This window comes from Bombina bombina, chromosome 9, assembly GCF_027579735.1.
Source record: "Bombina bombina isolate aBomBom1 chromosome 9, aBomBom1.pri, whole genome shotgun sequence".
In the NCBI taxonomy this organism is placed as follows: Eukaryota; Metazoa; Chordata; class Amphibia; order Anura; family Bombinatoridae; genus Bombina; species Bombina bombina.
This window is the reverse complement of record NC_069507.1, coordinates 15,657,876-15,682,875: the sequence shown is the minus strand read 5'-3', so window position 1 is coordinate 15,682,875 and position 25,000 is coordinate 15,657,876. Positions and strand designations below refer to the sequence as shown.

The window sequence follows — 25,000 nt, the reverse complement described above, 5'->3', positions numbered from 1 at the left end:
CAAAATGATGGACTTATACTGATTCGAAATCAGTTGATTAGCTGTATTATCAGTCTGATGTATTTTGTCATTGGCTCTAAAGCTTTGGATTGCTTAATGTCTGCAATCTATACTCAGATTATAATTATTATCTGATAATACAAGGTGACTGGCACTGACTGCTTCTTAATCTATAGGTTAGTTTGATTATTGGTTTGTAACTCTCAGAAGGTGATGTAGCTTGTAGTATGTGTGTTTTGAGCGTTAGATTTTTGTACTTAGTTAGAATTGTGCTCCTTTATATGAGGGAGTGCAATACACAGTATTCAATATTATTAATCCATTTTATACGGAACACTTCCTTCATTTGATACAGGAACAAGTAATTAATACACAAGCCACTATTGAAAAATATATATCTCTAATACAATTAGACTTTTGCAACAAATACATAATAAACAATAATCGTCAAAGTGTGATGATGAATTGATATATAATCAATCTGGATAAATATGTAAATGTTTATATATACTTAGTATTTGATGTTACTCATTTTCATTACACTTTAATTATTTACCCAACTTATTATACATTCACCGTAAAGACCATAAATCTATATAGAGATTTGTTTTATTTATAATAAACACATATCCGTTTTTTTCGGTACTGTATTACCAACCCCACTAATACTCTCAGCAACCAATCCAGCCCACTATAACATTGCCCAATTTTGATTACCGTGCCTCCTCGAGTTAGGATGGCTCGGATTGGCTCTAGATTGTAAATTAGGGTGGAGCTTAGGTGATAAAACACCCGACGGCGCGAGCGCGCGCTCACCTTTGAAAAAGCCGCTATTAGGTCGCGAAACATGTTAGGGGAGGGTGTTGAACCTCTTTCAACCCCCATTATTTTTTAAATTTAGCATTTAGTTGGGGCCGCCCAAGAACCTATAATATGGCTAACTGATGTACTATACATTAGAACGAGTCTTATCTAAGTGTTGAGATAAACAGAACTTGCCACGGCAAAACTTTATACAACTTTTTGAGTGTGAATCTGTGTTATGCTTGATACTTTTTAGAATTTAATTTAATGGAGCTGTGAATGTGATGGTTTGATGTGTGTGTTCTGTGCCAACAGCCTTTGCCATAAGTTCAAAGCGAATCATAAATAAGCTACAGCATCTATCTACCTGTAAAAATATCATATTAGAGTGCTTTTTAGAGATTCTATAACAGCAATACAATTAATATCATTTGAGCACTCTTAGCCGAATCTATGCACCTTGATTATAATGTAATATAGTTACCATAGATACTCGCCGCTATTTGAGCAAAACAGAAATTACTTGGCAGTATATGCTTTGGTAACTTAGATATTTACCTTAAAGGTCATACCATTTGGCAGTAACAGGTTGTAACTACTATTTAAAAAGATTCATATTGAATCAAAAAGATTGATACATCTCCGCTTATGTAACGTCACTAGTTACAAAATATTATTATATATTTGAAGCAATTTATGTAACTTCACCAGTTACAATATATTATATATTTTGAAGCAGTTTGGCCAGCACTCCCTCATATAAAGGAGCACAATTCTAACTAAGTACAAAAATCTAACGCTCAAAACACACATACTACAAGCTACATCACCTTCTGAGAGTTACAAACCAATAATCAAACTAACCTATAGATTAAGAAGCAGTCAGTGCCAGTCACCTTGTATTATCAGATAATAATTATAATCTGAGTATAGATTGCAGACATTAAGCAATCCAAAGATCTAGAGCCAATGACAAAATACATCAGACTGATAATACAGCTAATCAACTGATTTCGAATCAGTATAAGTCCATCATTTTGTATTTCCAGACAATAATTCAAATCCAAGCAATGATTTTGAATACTAGATAATTAAAACAAATGAGCCAATGGTAAAAGACATTTCGTAACCAAAAGGATAAAAATCTGGGTACTTCCATAAATAATTGTACTATTTTGCATTACTCGATAATAATTAAAATCCAAATACAGATTGCAGACACAAGAGCAATCTAAAGCACATGAGCCTATGATAAAAGACATTAAGCTATCAATAAAGCTAAACAACCTACTGTGAATTGGTGAATGCTCACAACTTAGTTATTCCAACTAAAATAATACTAACCCAAGTTTAGATTGCAAATACAAGGCAATCTAAATATATGAGCCAATGATAAAAGACATCCAACAACTAAAAGTACAAAATAACGGGCACTTCACAGACATTTATTTTTATAAATAACTGCTTATCCATTAAAGGGACAGTTTACTCAAAAAATTTCTCCCCTTTAATTTGTTCCCAATGATCCACTTTACCTGCTGGAGTGTATTAAATTGTTTACAAGTAGCTCCTTTACCCTTATATTGGCATTTGAAATAGTTGATTTAGCATGTGGTATCCCCACCTATTCTGAAAGTTTGTGGCCGCAGGTCCCAGCTATAGATAAGCTTTGTAAACACAGCCAGCAGAAGAAACTACACTCCAAGTGGGATATAGCAGAGATAAGGTAATACAATGTTGATTTTCCATTGTTCTCTCCAAGTACTGGTAATTGTTTTATGGAAAGATATAAGATAAAGAAGCAGGTATATGTATACAATGTGATACAGTAATGAGATCTGATTAAACCTACAAGCTCAACCCATTTTATTAGGTTGTGGCTTCAAAACACAAAATCAGAGCTTTAATATACACAAAAAAACATAAAAAGCTATTTTTCATACATTTTTTCTCTGCAGTTGGTAAAAAAAAGCAATTGTAAACACATTAAGCGAAAAACCATTGTTCAGTATACTGTCCCTTTAAGCTCAATTAGTTATTATTTTTTCTCACTCTAATTTAGTGTACTATTATAAACAAGAGAAAAATACAATAAACTCCAGAATACCAACCTGATAAACCTTAAAAGTATCCAATTCATTACCGAGTTATAGCGATACTCAGGGAAATACCTACACATACTTATTCTTTTGTCTTCTCTCAGGAGAGTCAAATACAGTCCATTTTCACATTATTTAGACAGTATTTCGACCAGATTCTCACACCTCCAACTTGAATAACACTGTTAACACTGAGTTATGTGACAGACTCGTTCTATTGGCCCACTCTCTTTGTGTTTTTTAACTTTTTATGTTGTTTGTTCTGTTTTTTAATGAAACTAATAAAAGTTTAAATTTTAATTTAAATCACCAACTTCACCCTACTACTGGTGTTCTAAGTATAAATTCAGTTGATTATAGACTTCGGGGAGAATGAAGTGCTAAAGAAATGCATACTTTCTCAACTTCTATGTTGATCCTGCTCTTCTATATACACACACATAGTTGCACAATATATATATACATATAAACACACACACACATAGTTGCACTATATATATATACATATAAACACACACACACACATAGTTGCACAATATATATATATATATATATATACACACACACACATAGTTGCACAATATATATATATATATATATATATATATATATATACAGGGAGTGCAGAATTATTAGGCAAGTTGTATTTTTGAGGATTAATTTTATTATTGAACAACAACCATGTTCTCAATGAACCCAAAAAACTCATTAATATCAAAGCTGAATATTTTTGGAAGTAGTTTTTAGTTTTAGCTATTTTAGGGGGATATCTGTGTGTGCAGGTGACTATTACTGTGCATAATTATTAGGCAACTTAACAAAAAACAAATATATACCCATTTCAATTATTTATTTTTACCAGTGAAACCAATATAACATCTCAACATTCACAAATATACATTTCTGACATTCAAAAACAAAACAAAAACAAAAACAAATCAGTGACCAATATAGCCACCTTTCTTTGCAAGGACATTCAAAAGCCTGCCATCCATGGATTCTGTCAGTGTTTTGATCTGTTCACCATCAACATTGCGTGCAGCAGCAACCACAGCCTCCCAGACACTGTTCAGAGAGGTGTACTGTTTTCCCTCCTTGTAAATCTCACATTTGATGATGGACCACAGGTTCTCAATGGGGTTCAGATCAGGTGAACAAGGGGGCCATGTCATTAGATTTTCTTCTTTTATACCCTTTCTTGCCAGCCACGCTGTGGAGTACTTGGACGCGTGTGATGGAGCATTGTCCTGCATGAAAATCATGTTTTTCTTGAAGGATGCAGACTTCTTCCTGTACCACTGCTTGAAGAAGGTGTCTTCCAGAAACTGGCAGTAGGACTGGGAGTTGAGCTTGACTCCATCCTCAACCCGAAAAGGCCCCACAAGCTCATCTTTGATGATACCAGCCCAAACCAGTACTCCACCTCCACCTTGCTGGCGTCTGAGTCGGACTGGAGCTCTCTGCCCTTTACCAATCCAGCCACGGGCCCATCCATCTGGCCCATTAAGACTCACTCTCATTTCATCAGTCCATAAAACCTTAGAAAAATCAGTCTTGAGATATTTCTTGGCCCAGTCTTGACGTTTCAGCTTGTGTGTCTTGTTCAGTGGTGGTCGTCTTTCAGCCTTTCTTACCTTGGCCATGACTCTGAGTATTGCACACCTTGTGCTTTTGGGCACTCCAGTGATGTTGCAGCTCTGAAATATGGCCAAACTGGTGGCAAGTGGCATCTTGGCAGCTGCACGCTTGACTTTTCTCAGTTCATGGGCAGTTATTTTGCGCCTTGGTTTTTCCACACGCTTCTTGCGACCCTGTTGACTATTTTGAATGAAACGCTTGATTGTTCGATGATCACGCTTCAGAAGCTTTGCAATTTTAAGAGTGCTGCATCCCTCTGCAAGATATCTCACTATTTTTGACTTTTCTGAGCCTGTCAAGTCCTTCTTTTGACCCATTTTGCCAAATGAAAGGAAGTTGCCTAATAATTATGCACACCTGATATAGGGTGTTGATGTCATTAGACCACACCCCTTCTCATTACAGAGATGCACATCACCTAATATGCTTAATTGGTAGTAGGCTTTCGAGCCTATACAGCTTGGAGTAAGACAACATGCATAAAGAGGATGATGTGGTCAAAATACTCATTTGCCTAATAATTCTGCACTCCCTGTGTATATATATACATATAAACACGCATAGTTGCACAATATATATATATATATATATATATATATATATATATATATATACACACCCACACATAGTTGCACAATATATATATATATATATATATATATTTATATATATATATATACATATAAACACACACACATAGTTGCACAATATATATATACATATAAACACACACACACACACACAGTTGCACAATATATATATATATATACATACACACACACACACACATAGTTGCACAATATATATATATATATATATATATATATATATATATATACATATAAATACACACACACATAGTTGCACAATATATATATATATATATATACACACACACATAGTTGCACAATATATATATGTATATATATATATATATATATATATATATATATATATATATACATATAAATACACACACACACACACAGTTGCACAATATATATATACATATAAATACACACACACACACACACAGTTGCACAATATATATATATACATATAAACACACACACACACACAGTTGCACAATATATATATACATATAAACACACACACATAGTAGCACAATATATATATATATATATATATATATATATATATATACATATAAATACACACACACACAGTTGCACAATATATATATATATACATATAAATACACACACACACACACAGTTGCACAATATATATATACATATAAACACACACACAGTTGCACAATATATATATACATATAAACACACACACACACACACACAGTTGCACAATATATATATATATATATATATACACATATAAATACACACACACACAGTTGCACAATATATATATACATATAAACGCACACACACACATAGTTGCACGATACAGTATATATACATATAAACATGAACACACACATAGTTGCACAATATATATATACATATAAACACGCACACACACACATAGTTGCACAATATATATATATATAGATATATAGATATATAGATATATAGATATATAGATATATACATATATAAACACACATACAGTTGCACAATATATATATATATATATCAATAAATATAAACATGCACACATGCACAGTTGCACGATACAGTATATAAACATGCACACACACATAGTTGCACGATACAGTATATAAACATGCACACACACACACACACAGTTACACAATACAGTATATAAACATGCGCACACACACACACACAGTTGCACGATACAGTATATAAACATGCACACACACACACATAGTTGCATGATACAGTATATATACATATAAACATGCACACACACATAGTTGCACAATATATATATATATATATATATATATATATATATATATATATATATATATATATACAAAGAGAAGTGCACTCACAGGAACGAACAACTGGCTCAATAACATTGTTAGCCTGTTCTATGGCGATTTACCACCTGGGTGCAACTTTTTAGCCCAGTAATGCTTTTCACAGAGTAGAACTTTCCTGTAGTATATCAGTCTGATCCCGCCTATTACGGTCAGTCCAGCGCCGAAATACCAGGCAATTCCTCTCTGAACAAGGAACACAGCAACCCCAGACGATCGTTTCGGCCTTCATTGGGCCTCGTCAGTGAGGTGTAGCTATATGCCTCTAAGCACACTGAGCAAGGAGTCCACGTCTGGTTGCCCCTTTTTCCCATAGGGAGACTAAATACATACAAAGAGAAGTGCACTCACAGGAACGAACAACTGGCTCAATAACATTGTTAGCCTGTTCTATGGCGATTTACCACCTGGGTGCAACTTTTTAGCCCAGTAATGCTTTTCACAGAGTAGAACTTTCCTGTAGTATATCAGTCTGATCCCGCCTATTACGGTCAGTCCAGCGCCGAAATACCAGGCAATTCCTCTCTGAACAAGGAACACAGCAACCCCAGACGATCGTTTCGGCCTTCATTGGGCCTCGTCAGTGAGGTGTAGCTATATTCCTCTAAGCACACTGAGCAAGGAGTCCACGTCTGGTTGCCCCTTTTTCCCATAGGGAGACTAAATACATACAAAGAGAAGTGCACTCACAGGAACGAACAACTGGCTCAATAACATTGTTAGCCTGTTCTATGGCGATTTACCACCTGGGTGCAACTTTTTAGCCCAGTAATGCTTTTCACAGAGTAGAACTTTCCTGTAGTATATCAGTCTGATCCCGCCTATTACGGTCAGTCCAGCGCCGAAATACCAGGCAATTCCTCTCTGAACAAGGAACACAGCAACCCCAGGCGATCGTTTCGGCCTTCATTGGGCCTCGTCAGTGAGGTGTAGCTATATTCCTCTAAGCACACTGAGCAAGGAGTCCACGTCTGGTTGCCCCTTTTTCCCATAGGGAGACTAAATACATACAAAGAGAAGTGCACTCACAGGAACGAACAACTGGCTCAATAACATTGTTAGCCTGTTCTATGGCGATTTACCACCTGGGTGCAACTTTTTAGCCCAGTAATGCTTTTCACAGAGTAGAACTTTCCTGTAGTATATCAGTCTGATCCCGCCTATTACGGTCAGTCCAGCGCCGAAATACCAGGCAATTCCTCTCTGAACAAGGAACACAGCAACCCCAGACGATCGTTTCGGCCTTCATTGGGCCTCGTCAGTGAGGTGTAGCTATATTCCTCTAAGCACACTGAGCAAGGAGTCCACGTCTGGTTGCCCCTTTTTCCCATAGGGAGACTAAATACATACAAAGAGAAGTGCACTCACAGGAACGAACAACTGGCTCAATAACATTGTTAGCCTGTTCTATGGCGATTTACCACCTGGGTGCAACTTTTTAGCCCAGTAATGCTTTTCACAGAGTAGAACTTTCCTGTAGTATATCAGTCTGATCCCGCCTATTACGGTCAGTCCAGCGCCGAAATACCAGGCAATTCCTCTCTGAACAAGGAACACAGCAACCCCAGACGATCGTTTCGGCCTTCATTGGGCCTCGTCAGTGAGGTGTAGCTATATTCCTCTAAGCACACTGAGCAAGGAGTCCACGTCTGGTTGCCCCTTTTTCCCATAGGGAGACTAAATACATACAAAGAGAAGTGCACTCACAGGAACGAACAACTGGCTCAATAACATTGTTAGCCTGTTCTATGGCGATTTACCACCTGGGTGCAACTTTTTAGCCCAGTAATGCTTTTCACAGAGTAGAACTTTCCTGTAGTATATCAGTCTGATCCCGCCTATTACGGTCAGTCCAGCGCCGAAATACCAGGCAATTCCTCTCTGAACAAGGAACACAGCAACCCCAGACGATCGTTTCGGCCTTCATTGGGCCTCGTCAGTGAGGTGTAGCTATATTCCTCTAAGCACACTGAGCAAGGAGTCCACGTCTGGTTGCCCCTTTTTCCCATAGGGAGACTAAATACATACAAAGAGAAGTGCACTCACAGGAACGAACAACTGGCTCAATAACATTGTTAGCCTGTTCTATGGCGATTTACCACCTGGGTGCAACTTTTTAGCCCAGTAATGCTTTTCACAGAGTAGAACTTTCCTGTAGTATATCAGTCTGATCCCGCCTATTACGGTCAGTCCAGCGCCGAAATACCAGGCAATTCCTCTCTGAACAAGGAACACAGCAACCCCAGACGATCGTTTCGGCCTTCATTGGGCCTCGTCAGTGAGGTGTAGCTATATTCCTCTAAGCACACTGAGCAAGGAGTCCACGTCTGGTTGCCCCTTTTTCCCATAGGGAGACTAAATACATACAAAGAGAAGTGTACTCACAGGAACGAACAACTGGCTCAATAACATTGTTAGCCTGTTCTATGGCGATTTACCACCTGGGTGCAACTTTTTAGCCCAGTAATGCTTTTCACAGAGTAGAACTTTCCTGTAGTATATCAGTCTGATCCCGCCTATTACGGTCAGTCCAGCGCCGAAATACCAGGCAATTCCTCTCTGAACAAGGAACACAGCAACCCCAGGCGATCGTTTCGGCCTTCATTGGGCCTCGTCAGTGAGGTGTAGCTATATTCCTCTAAGCACACTGAGCAAGGAGTCCACGTCTGGTTGCCCCTTTTTCCCATAGGGAGACTAAATACATACAAAGAGAAGTGCACTCACAGGAACGAACAACTGGCTCAATAACATTGTTAGCCTGTTCTATGGCGATTTACCACCTGGGTGCAACTTTTTAGCCCAGTAATGCTTTTCACAGAGTAGAACTTTCCTGTAGTATATCAGTCTGATCCCGCCTATTACGGTCAGTCCAGCGCCGAAATACCAGGCAATTCCTCTCTGAACAAGGAACACAGCAACCCCAGACGATCGTTTCGGCCTTCATTGGGCCTCGTCAGTGAGGTGTAGCTATATTCCTCTAAGCACACTGAGCAAGGAGTCCACGTCTGGTTGCCCCTTTTTCCCATAGGGAGACTAAATACATACAATGAGAAGTGCACTCACAGGAACGAACAACTGGCTCAATAACATTGTTAGCCTGTTCTATGGCGATTTACCACCTGGGTGCAACTTTTTAGCCCAGTAATGCTTTTCACAGAGTAGAACTTTCCTGTAGTATATCAGTCTGATCCCGCCTATTACGGTCAGTCCAGCGCCGAAATACCAGGCAATTCCTCTCTGAACAAGGAACACAGCAACCCCAGACGATCGTTTCGGCCTTCATTGGGCCTCGTCAGTGAGGTGTAGCTATATTCCTCTAAGCACACTGAGCAAGGAGTCCACGTCTGGTTGCCCCTTTTTCCCATAGGGAGACTAAATACATACAAAGAGAAGTGCACTCACAGGAACGAACAACTGGCTCAATAACATTGTTAGCCTGTTCTATGGCGATTTACCACCTGGGTGCAACTTTTTAGCCCAGTAATGCTTTTCACAGAGTAGAACTTTCCTGTAGTATATCAGTCTGATCCCGCCTATTACGGTCAGTCCAGCGCCGAAATACCAGGCAATTCCTCTCTGAACAAGGAACACAGCAACCCCAGACGATCGTTTCGGCCTTCATTGGGCCTCGTCAGTGAGGTGTAGCTATATTCCTCTAAGCACACTGAGCAAGGAGTCCACGTCTGGTTGCCCCTTTTTCCCATAGGGAGACTAAATACATACAAAGAGAAGTGCACTCACAGGAACGAACAACTGGCTCAATAACATTGTTAGCCTGTTCTATGGCGATTTACCACCTGGGTGCAACTTTTTAGCCCAGTAATGCTTTTCACAGAGTAGAACTTTCCTGTAGTATATCAGTCTGATCCCGCCTATTACGGTCAGTCCAGCGCCGAAATACCAGGCAATTCCTCTCTGAACAAGGAACACAGCAACCCCAGACGATCGTTTCGGCCTTCATTGGGCCTCGTCAGTGAGGTGTAGCTATATTCCTCTAAGCACACTGAGCAAGGAGTCCACGTCTGGTTGCCCCTTTTTCCCATAGGGAGACTAAATACATACAAAGAGAAGTGTACTCACAGGAACGAACAACTGGCTCAATAACATTGTTAGCCTGTTCTATGGCGATTTACCACCTGGGTGCAACTTTTTAGCCCAGTAATGCTTTTCACAGAGTAGAACTTTCCTGTAGTATATCAGTCTGATCCCGCCTATTACGGTCAGTCCAGCGCCGAAATACCAGGCAATTCCTCTCTGAACAAGGAACACAGCAACCCCAGACGATCGTTTCGGCCTTCATTGGGCCTCGTCAGTGAGGTGTAGCTATATTCCTCTAAGCACACTGAGCAAGGAGTCCACGTCTGGTTGCCCCTTTTTCCCATAGGGAGACTAAATACATACAAAGAGAAGTGCACTCACAGGAACGAACAACTGGCTCAATAACATTGTTAGCCTGTTCTATGGCGATTTACCACCTGGGTGCAACTTTTTAGCCCAGTAATGCTTTTCACAGAGTAGAACTTTCCTGTAGTATATCAGTCTGATCCCGCCTATTACGGTCAGTCCAGCGCCGAAATACCAGGCAATTCCTCTCTGAACAAGGAACACAGCAACCCCAGACGATCGTTTCGGCCTTCATTGGGCCTCGTCAGTGAGGTGTAGCTATATTCCTCTAAGCACACTGAGCAAGGAGTCCACGTCTGGTTGCCCCTTTTTCCCATAGGGAGACTAAATACATACAAAGAGAAGTGCACTCACAGGAACGAACAACTGGCTCAATAACATTGTTAGCCTGTTCTATGGCGATTTACCACCTGGGTGCAACTTTTTAGCCCAGTAATGCTTTTCACAGAGTAGAACTTTCCTGTAGTATATCAGTCTGATCCCGCCTATTACGGTCAGTCCAGCGCCGAAATACCAGGCAATTCCTCTCTGAACAAGGAACACAGCAACCCCAGACGATCGTTTCGGCCTTCATTGGGCCTCGTCAGTGAGGTATAGCTATATTCCTCTAAGCACACTGAGCAAGGAGTCCACGTCTGGTTGCCCCTTTTTCCCATAGGGAGACTAAATACATACAAAGAGAAGTGCACTCACAGGAACGAACAACTGGCTCAATAACATTGTTAGCCTGTTCTATGGCGATTTACCACCTGGGTGCAACTTTTTAGCCCAGTAATGCTTTTCACAGAGTAGAACTTTCCTGTAGTATATCAGTCTGATCCCGCCTATTACGGTCAGTCCAGCGCCGAAATACCAGGCAATTCCTCTCTGAACACATATATAAACATGCACAAACACACACACATAGTTTCACTATATATATATATATATATATATATATATATATATATATATATATACATATAAACACACACACACACACACACACACAGTTGCACAATACAGTATATATATATGCCAGGGTGCCAGGAATCAGACTGAGACGAGAAGTTCAAAAACAATCACACCTTAATTAATAACAAAATAAATAATAAAAAGTCCACAAGTCAAATAACAAGCCAGGAGTCAAAACCAGAGCTGGTAGTCAGACAAGCCGAGTCAGGAGCCAAAGCGAATAGTCAGAGGAGCCGTAATCAGGAACAAGGAAAACAGCAGAGTCAGGAACAAGTCAGGGAATAGGAACCAGGAAGGACGTCAGACATCCAGGTAATACACAGGAACTCTCACAAACAGGTCTGAGACAACGCAAAGGCAAAGCATACTGAACAGAGGCCCTTTAAATAATAAGTGATGACATCACAATTCCGAGACTGCATCCTGTCTCACACAGATGATGCACACCAGTCTGGCCATAAAAGGAAGTGCAGGAAATGAGCAGCATCCCCCACAATGCACCATAGCAAGAGAGGTGAGTAAAATGGCTGCCAGCAGCACGTGGCAAAGAAAACAGGGAAAAAACCCTGACAGTACCCTCCCCTCAACGACCCCTCCCCCGCGGGAGGACAAAAGGCTTATTGGGGAAATGGGCATGGAAGGCACGGAGGAGGGCGGGAGCATGAACATCAGAGGAGGGAACCCAAGAACGCTCCTCCGGACCGTAGCCCCTCCAGTGAACCAAATACTGTTCACGGCCCCTGGACATACGAGAGTCAATAATGCTGCTGACCTCATACTCCTCATGGTTGTCAACAAAGATAGGGCGGGGACAAGGCAACACAGTGGTAAACCGATTACAAACCAATGGTTTCAAGAGGGAGACATGAAAAACATTGGAGATGCGCATTGCAGGAGGAAGGTCAAGAGCGTAGGCCATAGGATTGACCCGTCGGAGTATTCGAAAAGGACCAACATAACGGGGAGCCAGTTTATTGGAAGGCACATGAAGGTTCAAGTTGTGGGAGGACAGCCAAACTCTCTCACCAACCTGATAGGAAGGTGTGGGCAGATGCCTACGATCAGCCTGGAACTTTTGGCGCTGCATAGAACGATGAAGGCAATCCTGAATCTGCACCCACATGAAACAGAGTTGCCGGAGATGCTCCTCCAAAGCCGGAATACCCTGAGACATGAATGAATCAAGCAACAAGGATGGTTGAAACCCATAATTCGCCATGAATGGGGATAACTTGGAGGAAGCATTAATAGCACTATTACGAGCAAACTCTGCCCAAGGTAACAGTTCAGACCAATTATTGTGGTGATCTGAGACATAGCAATGGAGGAACTGTTCCAGAGCTTGATTAGACCGTTCCGCAGCCACATTGGATTGAGGGTAATATGCAGAGGAGAAGGAAAGCTGGATCCCTTTTGAGAACAAAAGGAACGCCAAAATCTGGAGACAAACTGGCTACCCCAGTCCGACACTATCTCCTTGGGTAACCCATGTAAATGGAAGACCTCCCGGGCAAAAATTGAAGCAAGCTCCTGAGCGGTAGGCAACTTCATCAAGGGAATGCAATGTGTCATTTTAGAAAAACGGTCAACCACCATAAGGATAACAGTATTGCCATTGGAAACAGGGAGCTCGACATTGAAGTCCATGGAAAGATGTGTCCAAGGATGCTCACCATTAGCAATAGGTTGAAGAAGACCCACAGGAAGACGTCGAGGAGTCTTATTCTGTGCACAAACTGAGAAGGAGGCAACAACAAAATTAATACGCAGCAACATCAGAACGAAGACCTGGCCACCAGAATTGTCGAGTGACAGACCAAATAATTTGGTTCTTGCCTGGGTAACCTGTGGCTTTAGGATAGTGGTAAGTGTGCAAAAGTTTAGTTCGAAGATTCTCAGGAACAAAACACTTACCACTAGGTTTCTCTGGAGGGGCATTAGTTTGTGCAGCCAGGATCTCCTCCCCCAAGGGAGAAGTCAAATTAGTACGTATGGTAGCTAAAATATGGTCAGGAGGTATAACAGGAGTAGGCCCAGACTCCTCCTTGGACAGAGGCGAAAATTGTCGAGAGAGGGAATCAATCCTAACAATCTTACTACCAGGCAGGTAGGAGACCACATAATTAAACCGAGACAAAAATAGCGCCCATCTGGCCTGTCGGGGCGACAAACGTTTTGCTTCAGATAGATAAGTTAAATTCTTGTGGTCAGTAAGAATGAGCACTGGCACGCTAGTACCCTCGAGAAGATGCCACCATTTCTTGAGTGCCAAAATTATGGCCAGTAATTCCCTGTCGCTAATTTCATAATTGCACTCCGCTGGAGACAATTTCTTAGAGAAGAAACCACACGGATGCAAGGAACCGTCAGGCATAGGACGTTGAGACAAGAGGGCACCTACTCCAGCCTCAGACGCATCAACCTCAAGAACGAAAGGCAGGACAGTGTTGGGATGAGCCAGAACTGGAGCGGCAGCAAAGGCAGTCTTAAGACTATCAAAGGCCTTATTGGCAGTAGTTGATCAATGGAGTGGATCATTCTCTTTACGGGTCATGTATGTGATAGGTTTGACCAAGGAAGAAAAGTTTTTTTTTTTTTTTAAATTTCTTTATTTAGTGAAAAAAACCCAGGGGGTGTAATACAACAAGTGATAGTGAAATACATGAAGAGGCGAAACTCAATTATTCACAAAAATGGTATCATAGCAGGCACTTTACTTCATGGTCTATGTATTGGTCTGAAACAGTCTTGAAGCATTTATCACCCAACCTGGCATTTTAAATTTTGTGCCTAAAATCGGGGGGAAAGGAAAAAAAGGGGGAGGGGAAGAGGGGGGGGGGGCAGGATGAGGAGGGAGGGGGAGGTGGGAAAGGGGGAGGGTCAACAGGGAGAGGGGAAAGGAAAGGCAAGGGATGGGGAGAGGGGTTAAGCCCATTGGAAGGGGAAAGGGGGAAGGGAAGGGTGAGAGGAAGGGAGGGGGATGGGGAAACCAACAAAATAACAATAACAACAGTAAAGTTTCCCATGTAAATAACAAAACCTGGATCGGGTGGCATCATATAGAAAAGCAGTACCCCCGGCGAGGCGGCAATCCGATTAACATAATAACAGCTTAAGATATATGAGGAGATTTATATTTACATCCCATAGCCGGTACAAGTGAAGTAAGTTCCCGGGAAGGTTAGTGTTAGTATAAGTGGTCTCCGGGGAGGAAAGGGGACAAAACACTTCCAGATAATGTAAATAGTCAAAACCTCAACAACAACAAAGCCCTCCATTAGGGCAGTAGGATTCAGCTTTATGTTCCGTGAGAGGAGGCGAAAACCCCAAGACCGCTGGGTTTTTTGCTGGGGAGGAGGCACCCGGACCGTCCCGCCCGTTATGTCGCGGTTTCCTATACAGATTAGCTCCAACGCTTCAAGGTCTCATGGGAGAGGTAAGGATAGTCAGAAAAGTGAAGGGAGTAAGAGAAGGAAAGAAGAAGCAGGGGAGAGGAAAGAAGGAAGAGGAGAGGGGGAGGGGGGGAGGGAGAGGGGGGTTAGTGTTTTTGAGAAGTATTTAGCCTTCCTATATGTCCTGACTTCTCAGTCTCTCTGTCATCATGAATGTACTGTTGGCAAAAGGTGATATTATCTGTGTATAGATGCTGTCGGGTAAGGTCATTAGGTAGGGTTCCCATTTCCTGTAAAAGGTCTTAATTCTCCTCTCTAGGTCTCCCTTAACGTCCGCCTGCTCAATTAAGAGCTGTGTATGCAAGTGGCTAGTAAAATGTGTGATATGTGGCGGTTTACTAGAAACCCAATGTCGTAGGATTATTTTCCTAGCTATTAGGATGGCGGTGTTTATGAAGCGGTCCTGTGGGACGCTCCGTGTGTGTCCCCTGAGAAAGAAGACGTCATGCATTGTTAAGACTGATGTCTCGCTATGTATCCTGTTCAACCAGAATTGTATCTTATTCCAGTATTGAGTTATTTTAGGGCAGCCCCAGAACAGATGCACGATATCCGGATCAGGTAGGGAGCATTTAGGACATGAGTCTACCGCGCCCGGAACCCATTTGGCTCTAAGGTGGGGAGTAATGTAGCTGAAGTGAATGAATTTAAGGTGCATCTCCCTATATCGCATTGCTAATGTGCTAGTAGTAAGCAGCTTAAAGCTGTTTGATATAATGTCTTCACTAATGTCGAGGCCTGTGCAGCAGGACCATTTGGAACTCAGCTGTTGCATGATCTCAGTAGATTTGCTTTCAATAATTAGGCTGTAAATGTAGGAAATAGAGTGTGACCCCTGCTTAGTCAGAGAGCAAATGGAATCTATTGGGGATCTCGCTGTGACGTCTAGACCTTCAGTGAGGAGCTTACGTGTGTAGTGAGCGGCTTGGAAGTATGCAAATGTACTGTGTCTGGGGAGGTCAAATTTATCTCGTAGATGTGCCAAAGGAAATAGTGTATTAGTGAGTGGGTTTATCAGCTGTGAGATTGCACCTAGTCCCTTCTCCTCCCACTGGGCGAATATTCGCGTAGTCATGCCTGGGAGGAAGTTAGGGTTGCCCCTCAGTGGAAGATGCTTAGTGGTTGCAGTGGAGAGCTTCCACCACTTGCATAATTTTGCCCAGGCACGTAACGGATCCCTGAAGAGAATGCTATTTTTGATTTGGGCAGGAAGAGTGTGAATAGGAGCATGTGGGAGGAAGGCTAAGTGGAGAGGGTAGACAAGGGATTTTTCGAGGGTTTCATCATTAAATACTGAGGTTCGTGCTAGCCAATCAAAGACTAATTTTGTCAGCGTCGCCCAGTTGTACCATTCAACGTTTGGGAGCTTTAGACCACCCTTGTCAGTAGGTAGTGCTAGCTTTGTTCTGCTGATTCTATGTTTCTTTGAATTCCACGCAAAGTTACTGAAAGCACTAGATATGCTCTTCAGGTCCTTCTGTGTCAATAGGAGGGGAAGCATCTGCAATGGGTATAATAATTTGGGCATTGCCAACATTTTAATTAAACTCACTCGCCCTGACAAGGGTATGGGTAATTTAGACCAGCTCGCCAATAGCGAGCAAACTTGCTTGATCACTGGGGGGATGTTTAGTTTGTATATTGAATGCGGGTTAACATGTAGGAGGATACCCAGGTACTTGAAGGAGCCATCCGTGATTTTGAGTGTAGTTTGTATGGGTGTGGGGGGGAGTCTGTTAGTTAGGCATGTCATTTCCGATTTGTCCAGGTTTACTTTGTAGCCTGAAATGGTGCCAAATTGTTGAAATATGGAGATGAGCTTGGGTATGTTATCATAGGGCTTGGTTACATATAAAAGTAGGTCATCGGCATACAGTGAGAGGTGCATTGAATGAGGCCCCACTTGTAATGCTGGAAGCTTATTTCTAATATATATAGCTAGGGGTTCTATAGCCAGGTTGAATAGCAGGGGCGATAGAGGGCATCCCTGCCTAGTACCTCTTCCGAGAAGAAAAGGCTGGGACACCTCTCCATTTACTATCACTGAAGAGCGGGGGCTATGGTATAACGTTTGTATGAGTCTTCGAAAGTCCCCAACTATACCGAATTTTCCCAGGGTAGTCAAGAGGTGATCCCACTCTACTCTGTCGAACGCCTTTTCCGCGTCGACAGAGAGAAGGCAGGCCTCTGGGAGTGCGACAGATTCAGTATTGTTACAGTCTTTTCTTTGCCAGTAGTACTCTATCACCGACAGGGTCTTACGTATGTTGGTGACTGAGGTGCGGTGTTTCATGAATCCTGTCTGATCTTTATGAATGACTGACCCTATTACAGCAGCTAACCTATTTGCAAGTATGGCAGTAAAAAGTTTGTATTCGCTGTTCAAGAGCGCTATTGGTCTGTAGGAGGCAGGGGATGTCGGATCTCGTCCTGGTTTGGGGATTAAACACATAAGTGCGTCTGCAAAGTCAATTGGGGGGGTAGCTGTGCCCTTCAGATAGGCTGTAAATGTTTGGGCCAGGAGTGGGCTAAGTTCTGCTTGTAGTAACTTATAGTATTCAATGGGTATTTTGTCAGGCCCCAGGGTCTTGCCCAACTTAGCTGATTTTATGGCTTTCAATACCTCGGACGCATGGATCGGGGCGTTGAGGAGGTCTAGGTTGTCTGAGCTAAGAGAGGGAGGAGTAATCTGTTTCCAGAATTCCTCCTTGTCATTCTGTGTGCATGGCTGTGCGGTGTAAAGTGCAGAGTAGAAGTTTAAGAATTCTGACATTATGGATTTAGTGTCTGAGTGTGTCCCCCCCTGCGCTTGGATTGAGGGGATTATGGATTTGGGGTTGGCCATTTTCACTACGTTAGCCAGTAGCTTTCCAGTTTTATCTCCAAACCTATAGAACCGGCCCTTTCTATGTGTCTGAAACAAGTGATCCTGCTGAGCCAGGGCATCCTCCCTAAGTCTCTTTTTCTCGTAAAATATGTTTCTGCTTTGGGGGGAGGGATGAGCTAGGTATTGATTATAAGCAGCTGTGACTTCTGCCGTAGTGACAGTTTCTACCTTTTTCCGTTTTGCATTGTAGTGGGCAGTAAAGCTGGTGATCTGTCCCCTCATGACTGCCTTTGATGCTCCCCAAAAAATCCCTGGGGTAAGGAGGTGTTGGGCGTTAAAGGTATAGTACTCCTTCCATTGAGTTTTTAGGTGTCTACTGAACTCAATGTTGTGGTATAGGTAAGTAGGGAATCTCCAGGACTTTTGAGTAGAAGTGTTGGGTTTAGGGCCAAGTAGTAGCCATATGGGCGCATGGTCTGAGATTATAATGTCTGAAATGTCTGTCTGTGGGATTTGTGTATGTAGCTGGCCCGAACACAGGAAGTAATCAATGCGCGAGAGAGTGCTGTGTGTTTTAGAGGCACACGTGAAGTCTCTCCTGGTTGGATTGCGAGAACGCCACACGTCTATGAGGTCTAGTGAGTTTTTAAAGGTTGCTATGGTATCTGTTTCTTTTTTCCGTGTCTTAGCTATAGTCTTTTCCTGTCTCTTAGTGTGTGTGTCAGTTCTGCGGTCTAGTGGCAGTTCCTGAGCCAGGTTGAAGTCTCCACCCATTAGGATGGGAGAGTCGGCGAGAGCAGCCAAGTGGGTCTGAATGGAGCGCCAGAACGATGGTCTGAGTTGGTTTGGGCCATAGATGTTACATATGGTGTATGTGCGATTATCTATCTGCAGACTTGCTATGATGTACCTGCCTCTAGGGTCTATGGTGGTAGGGGTGATTTGTACTGATATTCCTTTTCTAACGAGTATAGCAACTCCTCTCTTACGTCCTTCTGTAGGGGTGTAATAGACTCGATCAACCCATCTGCTTTTTAGTTTCTCATGTTCCGCCCCTGTGAGTCGTGTCTCCTGTAGGAGAGCAATGTCAGTTTGAAGTCGCCCTAGGTGGTGCAGAATGATGCTACGCTTGGCTGGGGAGGTAATCCCCCCCACATTCCAAGATACAATTTTAAGGGGACGCACCATACTGTTGGGGAGGGGAAGATGTATTTGATAGGTGACGTATAACAGACGTGTAAGTTATAGGTGCATTGTGATCCTGCTTGAGTCTATATTTAGTAGTGGGTTGTGTAGTAGAACTGTTAGGGAATTGGGAAATAAGAGGGTTGTGTACAGAGGGGTGTGTCTGGAGCTTTAGCGACTTACGGTCTGAAGCATCTGCAGGTATCCAGCAGAACGGAATCCGGGTGCTCCTCCCACAGCCTGAGGAAAAAGACATGCATGTAAGTAAAAGATTGACATCCTGGTTTCCAAGACATAAAGAGAATGAAAGGGAGTGAGAGAGACATATAAGGGCCAAGGTCAGGGTAGGGGGGGGAGGGAAAGAGACAAAAGGAAGGAAAAGAGGTAGGGGACTGATCAGCATAGAGAGTGGAAGGGGGTGAGGAGAATACACAGAGGCTGGGATCAGGGTTGGGGAGGAGGGGGAAAACAGACGAGGTAAGAAAAGAGGTAAGAGGCTGAGCAGTAAACCCTCAGCATGTTTAGGTATACACATTGTCAGAGTTATTATGCGAGACAAAACAAAAGCAAAAAGATTAACATAGACAAATACAGACAAGGGCAAATACTTAGTCCTTGGGTTAGGTGGTAATAGGAGTCTTTGGTATAGGTCATCCATTCCTCAAACTAAGTGAGGCCAGAGAGTGGATGTATGCAGAATGTTCTTTCAACCCTCGCCATTACGGGTTTCAGCATCCAGGAATTCTTGTAGTTGTTGTGGGTTCAAGAAGAACTTGGGGCCTCCAGGTGTCATCAGCCTCAGCTTGGCCGGGTATAACAGTGAGGCTTGCCGTCCCATGGAGTGTAGCTTGGAACAGAGGGGTGCGAACTCTTTCCGCTTTCTAGCCACCTCAGCAGAGAAGTCTTGAAAGATGAGGAGTTTGTGGCCTTCGTAGAGAAGTGTCAAATGGTGGTTAGAAAGGAGCGCCAAATAGTGGCGAGGTCTGATGCGATATAGGTGTAAAAATATGGTATTTCGTCTGAAAAAATGTATAGCACTATGGCTCAGCTACAATTATGGTGGTTGTGCTGTATAGATGTATAGGTTTTGAAATCTAGATTTGAAATCTAAGAGTGGCACAGTTGGTACATAAAAGTATTTAATACATATTAAACATTTAAAACAAGGGTATCGTTTAAAATATACTTTAGCAGAACGGCAGGAAATAATGTATAAAAACACATAAACACATAAACATCTATAAAAACACGCGTGTTTGGCTTATTAGCTGTATGTATAATGTCTCATGAAGATCGTCTCATATGTAATTGTATTAACATAGATCAGGAAATAATAATAATAAAAAACAAATAATGTCCAATAATCCCTTCTCAAAGTTAAGAGATATATAAAAAAGGTTTTCCCATGTGTATCCAAAAAATAAACTGTCCAATTTAAGTGTTGTCCAAAACCGTGATATAAATGAGTAGTGCAAGTCCAGCAAATTCAAAAGTTCTATTAAAAAAGCTTTTCAAAAAACATTTCAAAAAAACATTTAATGGAGGTAGATAATCTGGAAGTTCAAAAAGTTCTATCAAAAATGGTGACAAAAAATAAATCCGTGAATTCAATCCAAAATAGTGATAAAGATAAGTCCATAAAAATGTAAAATATCCAAAAGGTAAAAAACCAAAAAAATAAGTAATTAGTATGTGCACAAACTAGTGAGAGTGATCCCTAAAAGGGGTCTTTTGTGGAGGGGTTATACTTCCATGTAAAAAAATTATTTGTTGTATAAGAAGCAAAAAAAATATAATGAATGAATATAAAAATAAAAATAAAAATAGGCAAAATACAAAAATAGAAATAAAAATAATCCTAGGGAATCTTCAAAACCTGAAAATAAAGGATAATAACAATAGTGTAATACTGTATTATAATTCAATAATCAAGGAATAAATAGCTCACCATAGCTCTGTCAACGCGTTTCGGCCCACAAGAGAGGCCTTTATCAAGGCCTCTCTTGTGGGCCGAAACGCGTTGACAGAGCTATGGTGAGCTATTTATTCCTTGATTATTGAATTATAATACAGTATTACACTATTGTTATTATCCTTTATTTTCAGGTTTTGAAGATTCCCTAGGATTATTTTTATTTCTATTTTTGTATTTTGCCTATTTTTATTTTTATTTTTATATTCATTCATTATATTTTTTTTGCTTCTTATACAACAAATAATTTTTTTACATGGAAGTATAACCCCTCCACAAAAGACCCCTTTTAGGGATCACTCTCACTAGTTTGTGCACATACTAATTACTTATTTTTTTGGTTTTTTACCTTTTGGATATTTTACATTTTTATGGACTTATCTTTATCACTATTTTGGATTGAATTCACGGATTTATTTTTTGTCACCATTTTTGATAGAACTTTTTGAACTTCCAGATTATCTACCTCCATTAAATGTTTTTTTGAAATGTTTTTTGAAAAGCTTTTTTAATAGAACTTTTGAATTTGCTGGACTTGCACTACTCATTTATATCACGGTTTTGGACAACACTTAAATTGGACAGTTTATTTTTTGGATACACATGGGAAAACCTTTTTTATATATCTCAACTTTGAGAAGGGATTATTGGACATTATTTGTTTTTTATTATTATTATTTCCTGATCTATGTTAATACAATTACATATGAGACGATCTTCATGAGACATTATACATACAGCTAATAAGCCAAACACGCGTGTTTTTATAGATGTTTATGTGTTTTTATACATTATTTCCTGCCGTTCTGCTAAAGTATATTTTAAACGATACCCTTGTTTTAAATGTTTAATATGTATTAAATACTTTTATGTACCAACTGTGCCACTCTTAGATTTCAAATCTAGATTTCAAAACCTATACATCTATACAGCACAACCACCATAATTGTAGCTGAGCCATAGTGCTATACATTTTTTCAGACGAAATACCATATTTTTACACCTATATCGCATCAGACCTCGCCACTATTTGGCGCTCCTTTCTAACCACCATTTGACACATCTTTCTACAAGTGGGTATCTGGGGACCCACTATAGACAGGAGCTATAGGTCCACACTTTCAGCACTGTAAGACAACATTGAGCCTTCGTAGAGAAGGTCAGGTGTAGATCGATATGCCTTTAGGAGTGTCATTTTCTCTTGGTATCTGAGCAGTTTGAAGATGACCTGTCGTGGTCTCTGGTTAGGCTTGGATGGGAGGGATTCTGGGCCTATTCTGTGTGCCCTTTCGATATCAAGCGGCATAGTCTCCTGGTCCATTTTCAATAATTTAGGCAAGGTATAGGCTGTGAATTCAAGTAAGTCTTTATTTTTAATTGACTCGGGGACCCCCACAATCCTCAGGTTGTTGCGGCGGGATCTATTTTCGAGATCGTCTAACTTGTCTTGCAATGTGGAGTTGTGACGTTCTAGGCGTTGGATGGCCAGAGTGGATGTTTGTTGAGAGTCCTCCACATCAGATATCCTTTGCTCTGCATGTTGTAATCTATTGGCATATTGCCGGATCTCCGTGGTGAGGGTGTCCATTCCTGCCTGCAGTGTTTCCATCTTAGGCAGAAAAAAGGCCTTGAGGTCTTGGAGTAGGTCAGGAGGTGGGTCAGGATTAAAGTCCCTTTGGATGGGGGAGGGAGGATCCTGGTGGATTTCTGCAACATGCTTCTTAGTCTTGTCTGCTGCTTTTTGCCTACCAGACATGATGGGTATAGCCTGTGATGCTGATACCTTGAAATATTTGTCGACTTTCATAAGGGATGATATTCTTTACCTTCTTTCTATACGTGGTCATAGAGAGTGTTTTGCGTTAGGATACGCAACTGCCACTGCAGCAGCAGAGAATATTGCAATATATCTGGTTTGTTATGTTTGGACAGGACGTGCAGGAAAAACTTTGTCTCTCTTACTCGCCAAGCAACACTATGCCCCTTGATTGCAAGTTTTTTCCTCTTGTGTTAGAAAAGTTAGTGCCAAAGTTCCATATGTGGAGTGTAAGGGCAGTAATCTTCCCCCTGATGGGGTGGTGGACATCTGTTAGGTCCGCTGACAGTTGTAGCGTGTAGGGTTAATATTTGTTTCTTGCTGACTCTGATTACTGTGATTCTCTGCAGCCTTAGGGAGGTCTGAGGCCTAGACCACGTGGGAACGGGTCCCTGTTCTGAAAGCGCAGGCAGCCTAGTGGTCGCTTCACCCCACAACAATATTCGATAAGTGTGCTTCAAAAAAACGTCTTGGCAATGAAGCTGTAGTTTTCCAATGTGTCAGATTTTTCAGGGGGGGTCAGTAGCTGCAGAAATAAGTGGCAGCCTGGGGGGGGGGTACAGCGGCTCAGTCCTGTGCTTTGCTGTTATAGTTATACCAGTGATGGAGGAAGTATGGTGTAGGATCGTGTGACTGAGAGCGTTAGGCTGTAATGTCTATATAGGGGACCTCACTGAAAGCTAGAGGTTAGGCCTGGTGTATACCCCAGGAAAGTGGCTGGAGCGCTGATAGTTATGAGGAGAGCCTTATGAGTATTGGTGTTCTTGCCACTTTGTACTACGGTGGCGCGCTTCAGTCAGGCCTGTCCCTGGGAGTAAGTTAGAAAAAATGTCCCCAGCGGCACTATTGTGTGACCCTCCTCTCCTGACCCTCAGGCTCTATGTTAGTGCTAAAGTATCATCAATGTCCCCTTCCAAGATGCACCTTAGTTATGTGCTGTATTCCAGTGTGCTCAGATAGGGGAAAGATTGCAGCTGCGTAGACTGATTGGGGGCAAAATGGCGGGCGCACCAAGGGTCAGTGTGTGCGATGCTCCCTTCCACCTTACCGCTGTGATACCGCTGTGATACAGTCTGGTTCGCCTGTGTAGTTTCTGATGCGGCAGAGTAGGTAAGGCCAGAGGGCTGCGAGGACACTACTTTCGTCCTATGTCTTCTGCCGCTCCTAAGCGCGGCTCTTTTCGGTAGTCGGTAGCCTGCCGGTGGGGAAGCCGTTTTTGGGGGCTCCCACAGTTTAAGATGCCAGGCAAGGTGCAGTGGTCACCTGTTAAGGCTAAGGGTTTTTTGCTCGGGCTCAATCGCCGACTGCCTTAGTATTTCAGCAAGAGATGTAGCGGAGCTCCTTCGTCTTGCGGCTAGTCAGTTCGCCCGCCCACCGGAAGTCCCAGGAAGAAAAGTTTTTAATAAACTTTCTATAGTAATTGGCAAACCCCAAAAAACGTTGAATAGACCGAAGACCAACTGGGCGAGGCCACTGCAGAACTGCATATAACTTGTCAGGATCCATGGAGAACCCTGAAACGGAGATAACATAAACTAGGAAAGTTACTTGAGGCTGATGGAACTCACATTTGTCAAGTTTACAAAACAGGCCATTCTAACGTAGTCTCAGAACGATGAGTCTCAAGTGTGGGTGAGTGTATGAGGATGTCGTCTAAGTACACCACAACACACTGTTGCAACATATCTCGTAGGACATCATTAATAAATTCCTGGAAAACAGCAGGAGCATTACATAGGCCAAAGGGCATTACAAGATACTCATAATGCCCGCTCCTGGTGTTAAACAATGTTTTCCATTCGTGGCCCTCCTTGATCCTAACGAGATTGTACGCTCCTCTCAAATCAAGTTTAGTAAAGACCGTAGCTCCCTTGAGGCGGTCAAAGAGTTCCGTAATGATCAGAATAGGGTAATCATTC

General features: G+C 41.8%; 1 protein-coding gene across 3 annotated transcripts in view; it reads left to right on the top strand.

The window, feature by feature from the left end:
- The window catches only part of OIT3 (oncoprotein induced transcript 3), a 150,043-nt gene that overhangs the window by 6,777 nt on the left and 118,266 nt on the right, over positions 1–25,000 (top strand). Inside the window, exon 1 of one of the 3 annotated variants that reach the window (XM_053691916.1) lies at positions 24,468–25,000. This exon is cut by the window's right edge and continues 285 nt beyond it. The exons of the other annotated variants lie outside the window; for them this stretch is intronic. The gene's annotated coding sequence lies outside the window, so the exon portion shown is untranslated. Of the gene's footprint in view, positions 1–24,467 lie in introns of those variants that run through there. 3 annotated transcript variants of the gene reach the window in all.